General features: G+C 39.4%; 1 protein-coding gene across 1 annotated transcript in view; it reads left to right on the plus strand.

Moving 5' to 3' along the window:
* The first annotated feature begins 1949 nt into the window (after positions 1-1949).
* The window catches only part of LOC115416235 (caM kinase-like vesicle-associated protein), a 113865-nt gene continuing 94948 nt past the window's right edge, over positions 1950-20866 (plus strand). Inside the window, exon 1 of the mRNA XM_030129982.1 lies at positions 1950-2163. The gene's annotated coding sequence lies outside the window, so the exon portion shown is untranslated. The remainder of the gene's footprint in view (positions 2164-20866) is intronic.

Here is a 20866-nt window from a genome sequence, read left to right on the forward strand (position 1 = left end):
AATGTTCTGGGGGAGGACCCCCAGACCCCCCACCAGTACCACTCATGACATGTTTTCTCTCCATGTTACTAATCTTCTACACCTGCACACTCTCCCATTCAGTGTGTTTTACAGTATTGCCAAATTTGACTATATAAACTTGTATGCTACAGTAGTATTGTATTGCATAAATTTAATAGTGGCCAATGATTTTGACCAGAAGAAAATTTTCAGTCAGATGAAAATTTTTTGCTTTAATCCCTGATCTATATACACATATCTACATACATAAGAGTACCAGATGAGTGTGGTTTATTGCACAGATTATTTGGAGCCTAACAGCTGCAGGAAGGAAAGATGTCATTATATGAACTGAGATGCTCTAAGCGTTTTAATTCAGCTCAGGTTAGTTTGGATGTGATTAAAAACCATGTAAGAATGAGCATTAGGTTTCACCTCGGTGATGCTAAGCCTGTCCTGTTACCTCACATCCATCCAATAGTGAAAACATGATGGGCTCATTGTTTTTTGTTTTTTTAACCCATACAGACCCAGTGCTTCTTTTGTGGCAGTTCTCAGTTTCATTTTTGTCTGTATTTAACCTTTCTTAAATTATTTATCAGTATTTATCATAATATTATCCTCTCTGTTTTGCATTTTTTCACTGAAAATCAGGTATTTTTTTAATATTCAATTTACTGAAATCCAGGTTAAAGACCCACCTGTTCTAATTAATGAGTTCTTTTTCATCAGTTCAGATCTGCACTGTTTCTTTTAAGCTTTAAGTTTTTATCTGTTTGTTTGTTTTTTGTTTTTATTTCATGCCTATACTTTTTATTGCTTCCCTGCTGTAATGCTTGTTTTATGTAAAGCACTTTGAATTGTCTTGTACATGAAATGTGCTACATAAATAAACCTGCCTTGCCTTTAATCATCATACTAAGATTATATTGAGGTTTATTAAACCAAAAACAGAGAAAGCTGAAGAAAAATAGACTTTTTCAGTAAAATCTCTCATTAACTGAACATAACCCCAGTGTGTCCATCCACTGTCATTGATCCAACTCCAGGGGTTTTACTGGTGAATCAATGTTGTAGAAGATGATGGTGTTTCTATGGTAACTATGGAGCCTTGAACGTCCAAATGGGTCATATCTGATGACCATGAAAAGATGAAGAACTGTATTTTACAACAATTATGTACATGTATTGATAGGATAAGTGGCTCTAGGCTGTTCAGTAGATGCTTTTGGTCAGTTTTGTATTTTTGGGTCTTTATGGGTTAATCATAAAGTCTTGTGAGAGACACCACCATGCTGTGACGTCCCCATCAGTGGTGTGCACAGCAGGGGCGCAGGGGTATGACTGCCGACCCTAGTGGCCCAGTTGTTGAAAAACGTGCACTAAAGTGTCCTCTTGGGAATCAAACCGTGTGCTAAAGTGCCCCTTTCAGTGGTGAGAATGCGCCGGTATGTGCCCTTTTTTTTTTTTTTCCTTTACGCCCCTGCCCTTCAAAAGTCTGTGCACGCCACTGGTCCCTATATTGTGTCAGACTATGAACACCAAAGACAAGAAGTCCATAAAAAAGACACTCCTGTTGTATTTTCAGTCACATTTTTCCATGTTGTGGACCACACAGACAGGCACTTAAACCTCAATTGTATTATTCATAATTGCATATTATTTATTAATCACATTTTATCATAAGTTTCTGTTCAAAGAATGGTGATCCAATAACCAACCGTGTCGTCTTACGCAGAAAAGTGTCCAAAATATGGAGAAATCAAACCAACAGTGACTCATTGACCAGGTTCCAGATGATTACTGTCCATTCTCTGACCCTGTGTGTGTGGTGTCCATGCACTAAACATATTCCCCGTGTGTGTTCAGTAGGAGGTGTGTCAGACCTCCTGGATTCCACCTCAGATCGTCCTATCCGCGGTGCGCTCCGGACGCGCATCCCCCTCCCATCTCCTCCTCTGCGCGCAGAGCTCGACGCGCACTGGCACAAACAGATGGTCCAGTACTAGGGGCTGCGTAGCGCAAGAATCTGACGTAGAGCAACTTTATTTCTATTAACTTAAGGGGGGGGCACGTTTAGTAGGACAGAAGCGGCGGGGGGAGTTCAGACTCGACTTTGACTGTGCCTGGATCCTCCGTTCAGAGGCGGAATTTGGTGTCAAGGTAAGTTGTGCTGTTTTCTGAATAGCGCACATTCCGGATCAATGAAGTCAAAGCAGGATGCGCAGGAAAAGCACAAAGGCGACGACTTAAATGTGCTTTTTTTTCCTCCTCCAAGGTTTACTGACGCATCTGAGCCTCTTTTATACCAGGAATCCAAACCGCTGAAGTTTGTTACATAATATTTCCGAGAATGAAGAACAATAGAGCTGTGAGACGCGCTCCGGCATCAATCAGATCATGATTAGACCTCATTAATACCTTCAAATCAAATGATATTTTCCACATTTTGCGCATGACAAATAGTTTTTTTTTGGTATCAGTTGCACCACAGATCCTTTAAAACTAATCTGATCCGATTTAAAAACACTAAAACCAACTGAAAATCAGCATTAAACACATAACATTATTGATTAAAATGTTTTAAATATGTGTATAAAAAAATTATATAGAAGTTGTCAAATTATTATGAATGAGAAGATGTTGAGTTTCATTTTGGAGTTGATGTGTGCACTTTGCCTCTTCATTGGCTCCGCAGGCAGAGCTTCTTCACATTCCTCTAAGTGCTGATCTTGCAACTCTGGTGTACTGATGCCAGAGCCAGAATACTATTTGAATACAGAACGATCATTTTTACCAAAACTGACTCATGTTTACTAGAAACAAAAATTATGTTGATGCCTTTTGATCATTATGGAAAAAATTATTAGACCATCCAAAAATTGACACATTTATTTAATTATTTATTTTAGTCTGTCATTTCTGATATTTTCCTTTCTGCTTAAACACATGAAACTAACTTTTATTTATGTCTGGAACTCTAAGTAATTTCCTTGTAATCACCCCTCTAATGAGTGTTTTCTTTTCTTTATTTTTTTTTGTACCTTTGGAGTAAATGAAAAATTCCCCTTATATTATCTCATCTCTAAAGCCATAGTCATACAGTGGCAGAAAAAATCATTAGACCATCCAAAGTCATCAAAAACAATGTTATGCAATCCAATACTAACTCCTGTGTGTGTCATGTGACTAAAACAAGCAGAAAAGAAAACATGGAATGAATAAAGCACTGTTTTTGTCAGAACAATGACTCAGATACTGATGGAAGAACTGAAGTGATTTTGGGTTATTTATTATAAAAAAAAAACAAAAAGCAAAAAAAAAACATGGAAATATCTAGATATCAGCTCTGAATTAAACTATGAGATATTTTTGTTGTTTCTCATATATTTGTCCAAACCAAATGGACCTTTAGTTGGACCAGGCATTAAAATGAACAAGAAATTGAAGAAACAAACAGGTAGGTCTAATCATTTTTTCCGCGACCTGTATGACTTTTAGGTCAAATTATGGCATTAGTGGAAGGTGATGACACTCATTTGTGCATCATGTGCCTGTGATAAGTTTACAAATGTAGGGTTTAAGCTGCTCAGCCAGAACACAGGCAGACACTGATGACCTTTGTGGACGTTAGAATGCATCAGCTGTTGGAAAAGTGCCATAATTAGCGTTTTTCATTCTGTAAGATGCATTTTTTGGTAATGAATAACTCCTATCATCAGCCTGCATTAAATAAATGAGACATTTAACGGTAGCTCTAATCTGTCCCTTGAGTTAGAAGAACATTTATACACTTACAGCGTGACATTTAGGTCTAAGCTTTCAATTAGGCTGACAATAATCAAGTCTCAATCTATCTGTGTTCATTATGGTTAATCCGCTACGCAGGTCTTTACCTTTGACAGGGCACAGCTTCATGAGCCTGCTGAGCCCCACACAAGGGAGGGTCTGCTGTTTCTGCTCATGCATATGTCACATCCTTCAGGCCGTTGAAGATGAGGGATGCACGCTGGGTCACCGGTGGGCTGGATGTAATGATTTCCTGGGTCCCAGGAGAGACCCGGACCTGCACGGACCCCAGGTGGCCCCAGGTGGTCCTATGTGGCCCCAGGTGGTCCCAGGTGGCCCCTGGCAGCAGCAGAAGCGACAGGAAAGCACAGCAGATTACCACACAGCCGTTTGGCAATTTGGACACAATTAGATCTCCGGGGAGAGCAGCTCCAAACGCGCTGCATCCGCTCTTGATTATGTGTGAGCTGCTGGCACAGGAGCAACAAGGAAATGTGTCGACTTCTTAGAAAACGTAACGGCAGAAGCACAAAATAGAATAGAATGTGTGTGCACATGTGGAAATGATAAACTGAGGTATGTTTTTCCATTAGATTAGATTAGATTAGGTTAGATAGAACTTTATTGATCCTCTGGTTCCAGTAGCAGCACCACACCAAATGTAGAAGAGGTATTACAAGATAAAAGGAAAGAAAATAGCCATAATAATAATAACCAAAAACAGTCGTGAAAAACAGCCAATTGCACATTAGAAAGTGCAAGTAGACAGAATCGAATCAAATCAAATAGAAAAAATGTGAGTGCACATGTGTAAATGACAAACTGAGGCATTATATTATTTTTTTTGATCCAGTAGCAGCACAACACCAAATGTATAGCTCTAAGAGATATTACAAGACAAAAGGAAAGAAAATAGTAATAATAATAACTATTAAAACAGTAGTGAAAATCAGGCAACTGCACATTAGAAAGTATAAGTAGAATAGAATAGAATAGAATAGATCTTAATTGTCACTGTTACAGTAACAATGAAAATCAGTTTATCTGCACAAAACACTAAAGCTGCAAAAAAAAAAAAAAAAAAAAAAAACAACACTGCATTAACTGAAAATGTATACTGAAAAAATACTGACAGTATAATAAAACTACAAGATAGACTACTAAAATATACAAATACTTTTAAAATACACAAAAGCTAACTCTATTCTACAGATAAAAGAACTATATACAACATATAATGGATATATACTGGTAATAAAGAGCATCTACAAGGTGAAATGAAAACAAGGTGCATGGTTGTGATTATTGCCTTGAGGTGGAGTGAGTTTTACATTGTTCATTAGAGTGGGGGTGGGGGTGGGGCTGGATTTAACTGCTTGTGGATACAATTAGTTAATCATCATGAAATAATCAGGTTGAAAATGAGGAGTGTGAATCAATACTCCTCCTGAATCAGTTTCTCTAGAGTTTCTGATGCACTTCTCTAGTTCCTCATGCATTTTTATGACTTTTTTTTCCTGCAATAACAGTGATTCAGAGGATATTGTGCATTTTTTGTGCTTATACTCGTACCTGTGTCTCTGCGATATTAGGCATATATATTTCCCTCTTCCTTCACATGCATGTGGCTTCACAGTTTTCGCAAGATTAAAATTTTCATGCGACCTTTGAGAGTCTTCAGCCCTCTAACGCTCCGTGCAAGAGCCACACAACAATTAACTCGGCTGCACATGCCTCCAAATCGTCTGGGAGTTTAATGTGCACGTCGAACCGTAGATTGATCTGTGCTGCAGAGGATGATAGTCTCATGTATAAGATGTGTGCGTGCATTCACATTTGTCATTATCAAAAACATCCTGTTGTGTCTCTACACGTGAACGCCTCATTTTAGCGTCAGTCCGAACCAGAGGTGAGAGGTTGTAAGAAAATCTCGATATCTGGGCGAGGTCAAGCACAACCCATGACTTTTTGATTCATAACTTTTGAACCAGACAAGTTTAATTTTACATATAATTGGAAAGTCTTTGGGACCTGGCACCACTTATACATGTGGGGGTGCGGTCCATAACTAACAAACTAACGCTTGCATGAAACGAAAGTGAAACTTTACATACTTTCAACGTTCAATCTCCTGGTTCTATTCCTCTATTATAAGTGGATCTTACACGAAATTTTCACAACTTCTACCCCGTGTCCACTGGACACACAAATGCTTGGACCCAATGAATTTGTCACGTTTACCCCCCCTTTACAGCACTCCAGTGCATGGGACGTTCGCGAATTCTGAGACTGCCGACCAGTTCAGGTCAGGTGAAGATTAGTGTCAGTAACGTAGGAAATAGGTGGAAGAAAACTGTCACAACCTGCTGTATTTACATGGACCTGGTGTGGTCTGTTGGACCTGGTGTGGTCTGTTTGGACCTGGTCTGGTCTGTTTGGACCTGGTGTGGTCTGTGTAGACCTGGTGTGGTCTGTGTAGACCTGGTGTGGTCTGTTTAGGCCTGGTCTGTTTGGACCTGGTGTGGTCTGTTTAGACCTGGTGTGGTCTGTTTGGACCTGGTGAGGTCTGTTTTGGACCTGGTGTGGTCTGTTTGGACCTGGTGTGGTCTGTGTAGACCTGGTGTGGTCTGTTTGGACCTGGTGTGGTCTGTTTGACCTGTGTGGTCTGTGTAGACCTGGTGTGGTCTGTTTAGACCTGGTGTGGTCTGTTTGGACCTGGTGAGGTCTGTTTGGACCTGGTGTGGTCTGTTTAGACCTGGTCTGGTCTGTTTGGACCTGGTGTGGTCTGTGTAGACCTGGTGTGGTCTGTTTAGACCTGGTGTGGTCTGTTTGGACCTGGTGTGGTCTGTTTGGACCTGGTGTGGTCTGTTTGGACCTGGTCTGGTCTGTTTGGACCTGGTGTGGTCCGTGTGGACCTGGTGTGGTCTGTGTATACCTGGTGTGGTCTGTTTAGACCTGGTCTGTTGGACCTGGTGTGGTCTGTTTAGACTGGTGTGGTCTGTTTGGACCTGGTGAGGTCTGTTTGGACCTGGTGTGGTCTGTTTGGACCTGGTGTGGTCTGTGTAGACCTGGTGTGGTCTGTTTGGACCTGGTGTGGTCTGTTGGACCTGGTTGGTCTGTTTAGACCTGGTGTGGTCTGTTTGGACCTGTGTGGTCTGTTTGGACCTGGTGAGGTCTGTTTGGACCTGGTGTGGTCTGTGTAGACCTGGTGTGGTCTGTTTAGACCTGGTGTGGTCTGTTTGGACCTGGTGTGGTCTGTTTGGACCTGGTGTGGTCTGTTTGGATCGTTTCTGCCTCAACACCATGTTGTCTTCGTTCTGACCAAAATAATTGCAGCGTACGCAGACGTCATCGCGCATGTGCAACGAAGGCGGAGTCAATAAGCAGAATTGTTAAGCAGGCAAATGATTCCAAGGAATTGAACTACTGGGATCCGGTTCTCAAAAGAACCGGTTCTCGATTGCCATCCCTAGATATATATCATGAGATATTGTATCATGATCCAATGTGATGTCATGAATTGTGTAAATATACACGCCACTTTAATTGGTGTGTATTTGTTCGCATCATAAGCTTTCTGCGTGTATGTTCACACTGCATCAAATACCACCCGATTAACGGTTAAGGTTAGGGTTATGGATATGTAAACCAGAGATCTTGGTGTAAATTGACACGCGATCAAATGGCGTTGAATAACATGCGAAACGATGAAAATGCGTACATATAGCATGCCAAATGTCCCAAGAACTGTGTGACATACAATGCGATTTCATGAGATCAATTTGCAGGATCCTTGTATTGTGATTCATATCGCATCACCAGATTCTTGCCGATACCACACTCCTAGTACCTGCACATAGAGCTGCACAACATATTGTTTGAGCATCGTCATCGCAATGCACTTGTGCGCAGTAGTTGCATCGCAGGTCATGCAATGTAGGAGGTAAATGAACTCATTCAAGTTCTCATCTGATTTTCAACCCACTGCACACAGTGATCCACCAATCACAATCATTCTTTATCAGTTTGCCAAAGCAGACCACGCCCCCTGCACATGGACTGAGTCGCTGGTAACAACATTGAAAAATGAGCAACGAACAAGAGAAAATCACTGTAAACGAAGACTTGGTGCCAAAACAAAGCAACGTCAGTTATCTGGAATTATTTCGGATACAAGAGGATGATATTGAAAACACGTGTTCTGTGTTACCACATGAGAGGAAATTAATGAAAAACTAATTAGTTTGACCATTTACTTGGGCGTCATACAGCTATTATGTCATCCTGAGTAGTTTTTCATATCTCACTATATATGGCAGGTTTAAAAAATGTGCAATGTCATTTTTTTCCAATATCGTCAGCCATACTTCAACAGGGATGCCTCCTTGTTTGTCCATTTCGCTATTTGTTTTGCCAACTTGTATATACAATAGGGCTTTTTTCTCCGAGGAGAACGAGCTGCACATTTTGACACTAAAACTCAGGAATTGTGACTTAGAGGAAAAAAACGCTGCTGACATTATTGCAGCACCACAGACTCTCTCCCAAAGTGGTATGTTATTGTTTTGTCGCCGGTGTAGTGGAGAAAATAGAATAAATCTTGGAGCGAGGGACCTGTGTTGTGTACTGTACAAGCCATGGAGTTAATGGGTGAAGTCGGAGCGATATCAGGGTTAGATCTAAAGTATAAGACGGAACAATCTCTTTTTATGAGAACTGGTGTGTGCGGACTGCCAGTGTAGTCTGAGGCTTTGAAGAGTGGAATCCAAAGCACTGCAGAGGCTGACTGTTCTATTGACTTACATAACCCACATGTGAGGAGAACTCAGAAACACTGAGTCCTTTTTTGCTGTGAACTCTCTCAATAAGCAGCCGCGGAAGAAAACAGATCACAGAAGTTTTTAATTGTCCGATAATGTAATGCTCACCGTGCAGAAAAGCTTTACAAACAGCTGCGGATGTGTTTGTCATGAAGGTATGGATCTGATGCTTTATCACTTTTTTGCGGAGTTAACAGCAGCTGGGTGTCAAACATAGGGTCTGTGGACCGAAACCAGCCCACCAGAGGGTCTAGTCCAGCCAAAGTATCAGTAAAGTAATAGGATCAGTAAGTAATAGCACACACACACACACACACCACACACCAAAAAAACTATAAATGATGAAACTCTAAACTTTTGTCTTTGTTTTAGTGTGAAAAATTCTGAAAACATTTTGATTACAAACTATCTTTTACAAAAAAATGCGAAAAACCTATGAACAGCCTGAATTTCTCATGAAACATCTGTGAAATTTTACAAATTTACGCCTTTTACTAAATGTTTTGTGTATTGTTGATCCACTGTGATCTGTAAGTTGTAATGCACATGTGGAAATGAAAAGCGGAGGCATAATATTGTTCTTTTAGATTAGATTAGATTAGATTAGACAGAATTATTATTGATCCTCTGGTTCCCAGTAGCAGTACAACACCAATGTATAGATTAAAAGAGATATTTCAAGACAAAAGGAAAGAAAATAGTAATAAAAGTAACTATAAAAACAGCAGTGAAAAACAGGCAATTGCACATTAGAGAGTACAAGTAGAATAGAAGAGAAGAGAATCGAATAGAGTAGAATAGAATAGAGCAGAATCGACGGCTATCAATTCATTCAATTAATACAAGTAAAATCTATCTATCTTCTATCTATCTATCTATCTATCTATTCCTATATCTATCTATCTATCTATCTATCTATCTATCTAATGTAAATACATACAGTCGCGGAAACAATTCTTAGACCACCCCTTGGTTTTTTCAGTTTCTTGTCATTTTAATGCCTGGTCCAACTAAAGGTCCATTTGTTTGGACAAATATAATGATACCAACAAAACAGCTCATAGTAGTTTAATTTCAGAGCTGATATCTATCCATTTAACGTGTTTTCTTGATAAAGACCAAAATCACTTCAGTTCTTCCATCAATATCTGAGTCATTGTACTGACAAAAACAGTGCTTTTATTCATTCCATATTTTCTTTTCTGTCTGTTTTAGTCACATGATACACACAGGAGTTAGGACTGGATTGCAGAACCATTGTTTTTGATGACTTTTGATGGTCTAATCATTTTTTCCGCCACTGTATATATGTATATGTTTAATGATAACAGATCTAATAATGTGACAATAGTAATAGTAGTCATAATGATACATAGTGACATATATCTTAAGAAATTTGAGGTGTTATGTGAAAGGATAGTTTATTTAGTGTATTTTTTTTCCTTTTTCTATTGAAACTAAATGAAATATTTGGAGTTGTCATTATTTATAGGTTACTATGTTGTTATTTTATAGTCCGGCCTGTTTGAGATCATATTGGGACTGAATGTTTTTTTTGGTGTTGTTTTGTCATATCCTCCTGAGACCCAGCAATGCATTTTTTGTCCTCTGTAGTAGATGAGAGTTTCACAGCTTTACTTTAGCATAAAAAAATTTAAAAATGTCCACTGAAAAGGACATTATATGAAAAAAAAAAGTATCTGAAAAACTGTAGCTTCATACTGTCTCCAATTAAGGCAATTATTTAATGTAAAATGGTGAAAATGTTTCCTTACTGGGTCTCAGGAGGATATGAGACTGAATGGGGTCAGATGGATTGACCCTCTAACCTAAACTATAGAGTAAACCAAATAACATGAGCTTCTGTGTTCAGTGTTGATCCTGGTGTGAACAGGCTGTGTTTGGTTGCTCTCTGGTCGAAGCCCATGCAGGCCTGGCATTGTCCTCACATGACTCGAGCAGCCGAGCAAAAAATAAGTGACACCGTGAAGTCAGAAGCACACGAGTTATTTTTTGTGGCGGTGCTTGTGCTCACTCCACTTGCGATGGATCAATATCCCGCTGCGAGTAGCGAGCGGGAGTAAAATGAAAAGGATACTACGCTGGATAAATCCTGCAGCGATACCTGTGTCAGCCGTTAAAGCAGCATCTGACGCCAGGCGGCTAATCCCAACATGAAAAGGAAGACGTGCACGTGTGAGATTCATGATGGATGCATTAAAAATGAAGGCGCCGCACCACGAGCTGCACACATGACGCAGAAGCTACACTTTTGTTGGGAGCTCATACATACCATAGAACATGTGACTTAGCGGCTGCTGGTGATTTATTCATTATTGTCAGTAAATGTCACCGCTTCACCGCCAGCCATCACTCATACACTCCTTCAGAAGCACATTATAACGCCGAGAGGAGACGGGGTTTCACTCAGCTGTAGAGATGTTATTAAAATTTAATTCACATTCTTCTCATTGGTGGATGTTGGAAAAGGAGGCGTGGTCTATATGTACCACATCAGACCCGAGTCGGGACCAAAATAACCTGTTTTTATTCAACTAAAACCACTGAACGAAACATGATGTGGATTCATTTTCCAAATTAAAACAGGTAGAATAGTCTCTGGAGGAAATAGATGACCATATAACCCTTCGGTGTCCCGCCCATAGAGGGTATACATGTGATGTCACCGCTAGCAGTGTCACATTTTACAGATGTGATCATTAGAAAGACTCAGTGAAAGACCATTAGTATATTTTAAAGGCTGATATAAAACAGGAAAAGCTGAAAAGACTGCGACACTTTTGGAAATGTGGTGATTTGAGCTGAATTTGTCATTCAGCATAGTTCAGTTTGTTTTTTTTCCACAAACAATAAAATGCAAAGACCAGTGTTGAAATGAGAAGAAGGGTATTTGTGAAACGGGAACTGGAGCTCAGACAGCAATTAAACATACACTGTCACTGTAGTATTGAATAACAATAAAATGTAATAAATACTGACAGATGGTGAACTGAACATCCAAGTTAATGTGCGATTCCAGATGTTTTTTTTTGTTTTTTTTTCCCGTCATCTGTTTTTATTATTTGTGCTACTGTATATGTTATATTTTTGGTGCAGGAGATGGAAATATAAAAGACAGTTAATGCAAACACCACTGTTTGTACTCATTATTCCCTCACTCAATGAGAACCGATAAGAGAATCGGTATCGATAAGCAAAATCATAATGGAATCAGAATTGTTAAATTCTTATTGATTCCCATCTACTGATAATGAGTTACCCACAAAAGTTATATTGTGGAAGACAGTATTAATCTTTACCAGACTGTGAACAAACTTTGTAGACGTTGTCCCACGGAAATACATCTAAATTTGAAATGAATCCAACCAACAGTTCAAGGCCTATCGGTCGGATAAAAACCAACCTTGTCCAGTCAAAGCAAAATGCAGCGTTTCCACAGAGTGATGTCATGATGTAAACAAGGACTCATAACAATCAGCAGAATAAAACTTAAAACATGACCTTATTCTAAACAGGTCATTATCATCTCCTTTCCAGATATTCGATCTGTTTCGGCCTCTGACTGAAGTTCTGCAGTTCCACTGTTTCGCCTCCGTAGCTTCACCGTGTTCATGATGTTACTGGGCTGTGTTCATTCCTCTTAGGACAGGTCGGCGGTGGATTAATCATCTCCATTGTTTTCCTCTGGCAGATTTCTCACCACCATCTCGGGCTCTCATCACAGACATCTGGGAAGGAGCCTGTGTCATCAGTCATTCCAGTTACAGCAGTTCTGTCTTAATGACCTGTGGCTCTACAGCTCTGTTTATGAGACGGAAACAATTAGGAGACTTATTTAATCACATGGAATCAAAGGCAGTTGAAAACATAAAGTGGTTCTACGTTGATATTTCTGTTTTGATATTTCTCACCAGCAGGGGGCAGTCTGGTACCAGAACATACTTAGGAAACAAACCAATGAATCAACCCTAAGTATCTACAGACTCTATCAGTCCTTGAATATTATTATAAAGATCATTGTTTCCACATCTGTATACAGTATCATCAAGTTTTCTTCTTCAAACTAAAACTCATAGAAGCTTCTTTAAACAGTCCTTCAAAATAGCACTGTCTTGTCATCTTCACATGCTGCATCAGCTGATAGTTTACATTATAGCTCTGTTAGCTTAGCTCTGTTTAGACAGAAAACAGCCCCAGTAAAACCTCTAATCACCTTTTTTTCTGTTCAGTTGTGTAGTCAGTAGCTGAACTAAAGATCTGTTTAGAATAGGGATGTAAACAATTAATCAACTCATGATTAATTGTCGATAAGAATTTGCTTGATTAAATTATTAATTGTCGGTTAATTGCCCTTTTCCGCCCATCCACACTTGTCCGAAGGCAGTCGGTTTGTCTGTGCTGCGGCACCGCGGTTGGGGTAGCCGGTCATTGAACTGGACCATGGCACCGATGAGTTAGAAGGTCTGTATGGACATGGAGGAGCCAATCACAGACCGACTGTCTGTTTGTGGGAGGAGCCAACACAGACCAACCGTCTGTTTGTGGGTGGAGCCAAACACAGACCGACCGTCTGTTTGTGGGTGGAGCCAAACACAGACCGACTGTCTGTTTGGGGTGGAGCCAAACACAGACCAGTCCGTCTCTTTGTGGGTGGAGCCAAACACAGACTGACCATCTGTTTATGAGAGCAGTACACCCCCGAATAATTACACACACAAATGCGGGGTTGGTATCGGAGTGTTTTCCCTGGAGGTTGGTCTAGTCCACGGTCATTGAGACCAAAGTTGAAAACATCCTCCAGGATCCTGATCCAGGACACAGGGATGGAATAAATTTGCGAAGCTTCAGGTGGAAAAGATAAATGAGAGAAAAGTTTCACTTCTGCGGGGGCACGGGACTGCACCATAGTATTATAAGTAGGACGGAAATTGGCACATGCGTGGTTACCAATCAACATGCACACATCACCTGGCTGTACTGCGCGTGTGCGAGTACCCCCGCCCCCCCATTCCACACACACACACACACACACACACACACACACACACACATCAACAGATGAATTCAACAGGAAACACTGACTGTAACCAGTGGTTCAATAAATCAGTCATTAAGAAATATGACATGGTTTTTTCGTGAAATATATAAACAATATTTAGCTTCTGTCCTTATAGACCATATTGAAAGAGAAATTCAGGTTCTCAGGAAAATCGCTGTTTATCAATTAATCGTTGATCGATTGATAAGGTCAACCAACTAACAATTAATGAATTAATCGTTAATTTGCATCCCTAGTTTAGAATCCAACAAACAAGTTCAGAACTGTTATGGTTTAGTCTGAACCATGGATCAACAAACGACAACTTTGCAAAAATAATAACATCCCATAATAACTGTATACCTTCATAAGCCTCAGAATCAAACTCACCCATGTACAAGAAATGCTGTCATTTCATTTACAGCTGAATTCAGAGGAGAAAACAGCCTCTATTTTTATCACTTCTTTTCTGTTACTCTAAAAGTTGTTTTGACTGGTTCTCATCATCAACTCGGCCTTGGCCAGCAGAGTGACTCACTACTCCCTCTAGTGGCCACATAAGTCTGCTGGCCCGTTGCTGGAAATAAATCCATTTTATATTAATATAACCAATCCAATGGGATCTTTGGCAGATCTTCACAGCTCTTCATCCTAAACCAGTGTTTCTCAACCTTTTTTGAACAAATGCCCTTGTATGTCATCATGACTCTCCTACTGCCCCCCCCCCCCCCCCCCCAAAAAAAAAAAATTGCAATAGGGGGTATAGCACTCTGTAACAAGTTGTGGAGTGGGGGGGGGGGGGTCTGATAGAGCTTATATTCATTGCATAGGTATCTGTGTAGGTTCTCATTTGGCCAGGTTGTTGTTCCTCGTGGTAGTTCTCAAGACTGACCTCATGAAATCGTGTTGTATGTTACGCTACTTCTTATGGCATTTGGCGTGCTGTATGTACGCATTTTCATCCTTTCGTGTGTTATTTCACGCCATTTGATCACATGTAAATTTACACCAAGTTCCCCGGTTCACATATCTGTAAACCCTAACCCTAAATGTGTGGTATTTGATGTGACATGAACATACATGTGGAATAATGCGTACAGATAACACGCCAATTAACCCTGAAAAACTTCAACCATTAAATCACTGACAGAAAATTCCACTTCTTTGAAAGTGGAGCCTTTATTGGTCCTTTTGAACAACCAAAAAACATTTTTTTTGAAATATCAGTTTTCATGTATGAGTTTAAATGTTGTATCATATTTGATACATCGGGTCTCAATTCTCAAATATTATTGTTGAACAAACAAAAACATAATAAAACACGAACCTGTCTAACAAATTAATTCCTTTTCATAATGGTCCTAGTTCTTCCTCCTCCTCATTAATGACAATCTTGTAACGTCACTGGAAAGGCCTCAGGTGAATGAATTACTGCCCACTGGTGGATTATCTGTGTATTGCATGTATCTAATTGTATACATCAGGCACTTATTATGTAGAGGATTTCAAAACTCATGTAGCAAATATGATACGTTCGGTGTTATAGGGTTAAAAGTGACGTGTATATGTATGCAATTTCATGATATCACGTTGTTCTTCTTGGTTCAGCTGGACTGGTTTAGCTCCTTTTGATTGATTGATTGATTGATTGATGTATTTATTTCAAACATGAATGTCAAACAGAAGAAAATAAATAAACAAAACACTTAAACATAAGACATATAATACATATTCGAAAAGGAGTGAGAAGAAGTACAACTTATAAACTCCACCCCTTCTCCTTATATAATTAATAACAATAATATCCTTCCTAGTCTAATCAGACCTATACACTATGCCATAATATGACTGATACTTACCAGTAAATAATTAGGCTTCTGGCTTCATATTATTATGAACAAATATAATATGATTTACATAAACACAATACAATAACACATATATGTAAACACATATTCATACACAGATCTATACACAGATATACACCTACATATATACACACACACATACACACCTATACATACATTTACACACACATACACATACTTGTACATCTTTTGAACAGTCAGTGATCCCCCTCCCCTCCCTCCTCCCTGTACATCTGTAAAATTGTGTCTTTGTTCGTCTTTTTAAATTCTTTCCTGCTCGGTCGTTGCTTTAACTCTATATTAAATCTGTTCCACAGTCTCACCCCGCTGATAGAAACACAAAAACCCTTCCTAGTCGTGCATGTTAAGTGAATTTTAAAGTTAATTTTCCCCTTAAATCATAACCCCCCTCATGAATACTGAATAATTTCTGTATATTTGTTGGTAATAGATTATTTTTTAGCTTTCTTTAATGTTATTTTTGATATCATCTAATATCCTCTTGTAATAATCTTTCTTACTTACCCTTATAATATTAGTTAACTTATTTTTATATTTTTTATATTTATTTTCTGCCTCTTTAGTTCTCTGTCTTATGAAATCTCAGTAAAGTTTATTTTTCTTTTTGCAGGCATTTTGTAGCCCTATTGTTATCCATGGGCAATAAGCATATGTTTTCTGTTATATTTCTCAACTGGACAATGTTTATCATACAATGAGGTAAATATTCTTAGGAACTCATCATACGCAAGGTTAACATCTTTCATCCTGTAAATGGTATCCCAGTTATACTCCAATAATTCCTGTTTAAGTCTGTTTATGGATATCTCTGATTTTACTCGTCTATATCCTGTTTGTTTGTTTAACTTGTTTCTACATTTGATGTCATGGACTGTGAACACTGGCAAATGGTCACTGATGTCATTAATTAAAAGTCCTTTGAAAATGTTTTGTCCTTCATCCAAGAGACTGAGAACTCATGAAGTCGCTTGGATGAGGGACGAAACGTTTTCAAAAGAGCTAAACCAGTCCAGTTGAACTGAGAAGAACAACCAAGAAGTTGCATAGGTAGTGCCCTCCTTGCAATGGGGGGGTGGGGCAACAGCTTGATATTGATACTTACACAGACTAACGTACCCCATTTTGGTCTCTGCACCCCCTTCTCAGCTTTCTTGTATCCCAACACCCCCTGAGAAACACTATCCTAATCACTCTAGTGATAAGTTTCGGTCATTTCTTAATATGACATAAAGACACTGTAAAAGTTAACGTGTAAAGAAAAATAAAAGCAGAGTGAAACTGTAGTCTTTTGTGCTCATATTTCATCTTTAGAGAAGGGGTTACTTATGGCACCATGCAGCTTCAAAGAGCCACCCCGCCTGGCATCCACAAATAGAAAATTTGAAGGGGAATTTTAAATGGAAATAGATTAATATTTCACCTCTGCATTGATTCATGTAGCCACTGTGGTTATTTCCATCTGTGACTGAGTTGCTTATGCAAAGGCATGCGGTGACGTCTCTATCGTATCATCTGCATATCCTCGCTACATTAGAAGTAATGGGCCCGAGTCGCACTCATTACCACTTAGTTCGTCACCCATCTGCCTACTCCATCATTTCCTCATTTTCAACAGTTGTAGAAGTAGCAGGGGTTGAGGTGCTGATGGATGGAAGGTATTATTATTGATTTGTTAGGTTTGCTGACTGAGTCCCGAAGATATGTGTGGCATTTCAATGATATTTAAATTTGTAAGGCAATTCTCAGGTGACATTTTACACATCAACTCGACTCAGTTGCACGGCGCAAGCAAACACTGATGAAATACGCTGAAATTTCCAGTGAATTTCTCTTACAACAACAAAAATCAGTGAAAAAAAACACAGCATACTTTTCACTGAGAATGAAATGCGTCTGACAGACACAATCACAAACCTTCCAGGATCAGATGTTTGTGGCGCTTTATGAATAAGTCATGTTATTAGATTTGCGCTTCTTCTTCTAATATGTGCTGGACTTCGCTGCGTTGCTGCACAGGTAAAAGACAGGGGAAATCTATTTTCATTAAAGTTGCATGACAGCGCCTGGAGACAACTGGCAGATGCATGACTACAATCGATGGTGGTCCCTCATGCTCTGGTAGCTCGTCTCCGTGGTGACGCATGTTGACCCTGGAATCAGAACTTAATGACACCACCGTTTCATCCTGCAGAGACCGACTTCTGCTCTTTTTTTAGCCGATAGAGGAGCGCACTAGAATTTGAAGAGGTTTGATAGTGTCTGTATCTTCTGTCTTTGAGCTGTATTTCGAGCACGTTGACACGCTGAGCTTTTGTTTGCAGTTGTGAAAGGTGGAACAGCACAGTTCTGGCTGTTGGCACAAACGGAGGAGGTAGAACAGTGAAGACGCTCAGGAACAGAACAGACAGTAGCAGAAAATTACAATTACATACTGTTCAGGTCCAATTTGGCCTGATTTAACATTATTAAAAACCCCATTATGTGACATTTATTAGCCTGAAACTTGTAGAGTTTTTTCTCAAATCAAAATTGAATCATTAAAAAGTTGTCAACTTTTGTAAAGGTGCTAATTCTTGGGGGGTAATTTGAGCTAAATACAATTTAATAGTTGTGTTATAATTAAAAACCTCAAACTTAACCTATAAAGACCCAGTGCTACTTTTGTGGCAGTTCCCAAATGACTTTTTCTCTATTTCTACCTTTCTTAACTGATTTATAATCAGTTTAAAAAAAAAAAAATATTATCCTCTGTATTTAACATTTTTTTTGGTGTAAATCATGTATTTTCTTATATTTAATTCACAGATCATGTAGGTGTTCATGAAAACTTGGAGTAAATTCAGTTAATTATATCAAAACAGAGAAAAATGAAGAAAAAGTTGCTTTGTCAGCAAAGATATTTCTAACTGAATGTAAAAACAAGTCTCTCCATCCACTGTCATTGATCCAACTCCATGGGTTTTACTGGAGAATCAATGTTGTAGAAGATGACAGTGTTTCCACGGTAACTACGGAGCCTCTGAATGTCCAAATGGGTCATATCTGATGAACATGAAAACATGACAAACTACATTTTAGACCAATTATTTACATATATTGATAGGATTAGTGGATCATTAGGTATTAAAAAGACTTTTTTTTGGCAAACATCCTCATGCCAGTACTTAACTTCTTCACTTCCACTCTTCTGCTCCTCTACAGCAGTAAGAATAGCTACTTTTGGCTTACAACTTGAGTTGGCTAGCTTCAATAAGTGCCCGGCTTTACTCACAAACTTCATATAAGATCACAAATATCCACAAATCTTACATCCTATCAATATTGGCCTGTGCTTGTGAGGTTTCATGAAGTTTGTGTTGGAGTTTGGTTTATGGTCAGAACCAGTATATTCAGTTAAGCCAACTCAGTCTTGAAGGTGATGATTGTCTTGTTACTTATATCCATGTACTTACTTATATCTTGGATTGTTCTGTAAAAATCCTTCTGCTCACCCCTGAGTTCTTCACTTCCACTCTTCTGCTCTTCTGTAACAGCAACACTAGCTACCATTAGCTTGCAAATGAAGCTAGATAATGTCAACAAACAACTGACCTAATGAACAAAACAGAATCTTACATGTATGAGCTGGGGCACCATGAAGGGGGGGTGGGGGTGTAAACGTGACAAATTCATAGGGCCCAGCACTTCTGGAGTGCCCATAGAGCAGTGGAAGGGGTCCAGTGGAAACAGGTTGGAAAGTTGCGAAAATTTTGTGTAAGGTCCACGGTGTAATAGACGTATAGAAGTCCTGAGTTGGACATTGAAAGCATGGTAGCTTTCACTTTCACTTCACGCTAGCATTAATTACATTAGTTATGGATTGCACGGACCACACCCCCCTCCTTGCTTCAACAAATCAACAAGATAAGATACTGAATTTTATGAAGGGCCCACAATGTTTAGGTTTCATGGGGCCCACAGTTGCTAGCAGCGCCCCAGTGTATGAGTAATATGAAACAGGAGAATTATGTTTTTTTGAGCTTCTGAATAAGTGAACTTTCTCTTCCTCAGTCTCTCTCCGTACTCGAGTCCTCAGCTAACCTGGAAATCTCAGAAGGACTGGAAGTTTCCCTAAACTACGCCGAACCTCCGGTCTCATTATCCGCAACGTCTCCTGGGACCTGAAATAAAATTGGGGGAATGTATTATTTCCAAGAAGCAGAACAAAGTTTGTGCTCCTTATAAGAATGTGCTCTCCAATTAGACTAAATTCTGCTTTAATGAGATGCAGAAATTTTGCACCAAGCAAAATCCACTTTGTCAACAGATGAAAGAAGGAGGGAGTCGGGCTGAGAGAACAGGTGGTAGACATGAATGAGCAGATCAGCGCTGGAACCAGTAAAATCCATTCAATCTACTGCTTCTGCTTCTCATGCATGGAAAGCACAAATGTAGCACTGGTTTATGTGGCGACGTACAGGAATGTTGTATCTGTACTTTGCGCTTGAAGACACAAACAAACGTCACAGGCCTAAAAAAGGAGATCGTGGGGAGGGGGGATGGGGGGGGGGGGGGGGATCAAGTATCTTCTAAATTTAGCAATATGCAGCATGTAACCATCTTTGAAACAAATGATGCTTTACTCTGTATTGAGGGGGAATGGTACTGTACTATGATGCCACACTGAAGGACTTTGTAACCACGGCAACGAACAACAGGCGCAGAGAATGCTCAGATTAGCCGGTGAAGTGTGAAGAGAAAGCATTTCAGATTTTACATATAACTAAATGGCCGCTCTTAGCTTATGACAGCCTATTAAAAATGGAAATAAAATGGAGTACTCGCAGCAGTTTCATCATCAAATAAACTGGCCTTTTTTTTCCTTTTTTTTTTTTTTTTTTTTTTGCTTGAAACCCAATTGGGATATTTTGGGGGAAAATGATGCTAAGTAGAAATTCCCAACATCCATTGCACTATTAAATAAGAAACCGGCTTTGATCGATGAGCCCTGAGTTCTCTGTCTAAGGTCTGGTTTTTAAAACTACCCATGTTTATGAGTTCCAATGCTTCTTTAACTTGTACTCTTAAAGGAATGAAATTGCTGGCACCCTTTTTAAATTAACTTGTATCAGTTATATTTATTCTGTTTATTGTATCTTGGAGGGAAGGGTGTGGACTGGGTGTAGTACACGATTGTTATTATGCTGACTTCAGGATTTTGTGACTGAGTTGTTTTGTGATGGTATGTGTCTGAATGTGAATGCAGCAATGTGTAGCACCAGGGTGCAATTTGTTGGGGTGGTGTGGGGGGGATCAACCCCCCCTCTGGT

This window comes from Sphaeramia orbicularis, unplaced genomic scaffold (genome assembly GCF_902148855.1).
Source record: "Sphaeramia orbicularis unplaced genomic scaffold, fSphaOr1.1, whole genome shotgun sequence".
Lineage (NCBI taxonomy): Eukaryota > Metazoa > Chordata > Actinopteri > Kurtiformes > Apogonidae > Sphaeramia > Sphaeramia orbicularis.